We start from the raw sequence: 2,589 nt of genomic DNA, 5'->3' as shown, positions 1-2,589 counted from the left end.
CTTGTCTTTTGGTTTAGTACATTGCATGAGCTTGTGAATCTACAGGATTTTCTACAGACAACGATGGTTTTTGCCATTCCGGTGTGGTCTACTCAGATCAATCACTCAACAACGCAACCCATGCTCTCATTAACTCTTGTCCTTTTCTTGCTTGTAGTATTTTTTCCCAACAAGAGCATGTGTATGTCCTTGTTTTTCAACTGAATTTAATACATAGTCAACCCATGATTGGAATTAATAACACCAAGTCTCCCAAACAATCTCCCTTCCTCAAACTCTGGAATTTGTGTTCTTTTCTCTCAACCTTTCAATTTATAGTTAGATAATTACAAGGAATTATTACAATGTTAACTAGGGGAAATTAACCCGTAGGGGATGTCATAGTATATTGCGATGTTGATTTTTTTATTTGTCATATTACAACATTCAGTTTTGTTACGATGTGATTTTTTTCTCAAAACATGCCATGTCAATTTTTGTTCATCACATTGTCATACAAATTAAATTAAAAAAAAAAACCTTAAACCTTATTAAATTTAAATATTAAACATTATTCAAAAACCTTAGATATTAATATTATTTATAAACCTTATTAATATGAATAATAATAATAATTTTATTAAATTTTTATTAATATTTTTTATTAATCCTTTTTAAAATTAAATATTATTAAATATAAACCTTATTAAATATAATACGTTATTTTTAAAACCTTAATGAAAATTAATAATAAACCTTATCATTGAACCTTTTTAAATATCATTAATATCGATATCAAAATTATTAGTCAATTACAAACGTTGACTATAATTAAAGTTGACTATTGTTGATCATGGTCAACCGTGGTCGACTACATTTGAATATGGTCAACTAAGGTTGATTGAGGATGACTATGGATGAAAAAAGTTGACTATGGTAAACATATGGTTGACTATTTAATCACTGACTATAAAAGTTGACTATAAAGGTTGATTGTGTTTAATTATGTCACCACGTTGTAACATTGTTATTTGTTTTCACGTTGCAATCTATGTTTTTGTTAGTCATATTGTGACCTAGTGCAATGTTGAGTTTTGTTCGTCATAATGCAACATGAATTTCTTTCTCAACACATGTGATGCCAAGGTTTATTTTTTAGATTGTCATGTTGATTTTTGTTTGATACATTGCGATGTTGAAATTTATTTGTCATATTGCAATGTCAATTTATAAGCATGGTTGTCTGTGGTCAACCGTGGTTGATTATGGGTGAACATTGTTAGCCATGGTTGTCAATGTTTAACCATAGATAAATATAATTAACCTGTTAGCCATGGATTACCAACCATCGTGCCCATGATTGACCATTATTAAGCTAATTTAACTATAATTAAATATAATTATGTTGAAAAATGTGCAACAAGAAATGTTAAATTTAGAATGTGCTAAAGTAGACCTACTAAAAATAGCAGTTTGGTCAGTGAGGTCATTGGCCACATCGGGTGAGAGATGAAACTGCTAAAAATAAAAAGTTCTAAAAATAGCATTTATGGGTCTCTTCCTATTTATAGCAATCCCTAGTCTATCTATAGGAAGTAAAATTGATTTTGGTCTTAATAGCAGTTGGGAATGTTAATTAATTAATTCAGTTGAGTTAATTAGTTAAGGAAATTCGAATTTGAAGTCTTTGTGAGCATGCACATGAGTTGTCCCACTGATTGAGGAATTTATCCTTGATTTCCTCCACTGATTGAGGGAATAAGTATGAGTTCTATAATGAGAGAATCAATTGACTTAATTCTAACTAGTCAAGTCCAGTTAGATTATTTTAACAAGCTGTTAAAATAATAAAATATAGTTTGTTAATGCTTGCATGCATGTGACAACTATTATTTTAGATAACTGAGGATTCACTCATGGATAACTGTTGCATGTCAATTCAGACAAAGACCCAGTTGAGATTAGATGAGGGACATTGTACTATCAGATGCTTGGATATTTCTAGTAAGTATTCCTCGCATGGAGAAGGATCTATTTCTAAGAGAAATGCGTATTATAGGATATTGGAGGACTTGTGGCCTATATATTGAGGCCTAGGTAGTCCATGATTTTCATCTTCTGATTGAAGATCATCAGAGTACAGAGAGAGTAGGATAGCTATTGAGCTGATTCTGTTTGTATGTTGAAGAGGATTTCCACTTGATTGATAATACATGGTTGGGGTTTTATGCTGGTGCTTTCCCCTGGATATATCTTGTGTTATGTGTGATTATCTCTCTTGATCAGTTATGCATGTTTCTACGTGATGTTTCTCATGAATTTGATTATGCTTCCGCTTAATGTCTTGTAAAAGTAGAACAAGTATTATGCTTTAGGACATTGCATATATCGGTTTGTTCTACAGGTGAAATTTCTACAAATTACATTGCTGAGAAAAGTTATATTAATTTTTTTTTTTTGTAAATAGGATGTGTTATATTACTGTATAGTAGAGGTATTTACAAAAGTTGGTTTGTGTGAGACTGTCTCTCCAACACAAGAGCCAATGATCCTGGCCATTCTAGCAGCCAAATTAACAAAATTACAATGAAGCTTAACAAAAAAGAATCT

The sequence above is a fragment of the Pinus tabuliformis genome, chromosome 1_1 (genome assembly GCF_031772625.1).
Source record: "Pinus tabuliformis cultivar Carrire ecotype Pingquan chromosome 1_1, CPIR1, whole genome shotgun sequence".
Classification (NCBI taxonomy): domain Eukaryota; kingdom Viridiplantae; phylum Streptophyta; class Pinopsida; order Pinales; family Pinaceae; genus Pinus; species Pinus tabuliformis.
Note: the sequence above shows the minus strand (reverse complement) of the source record.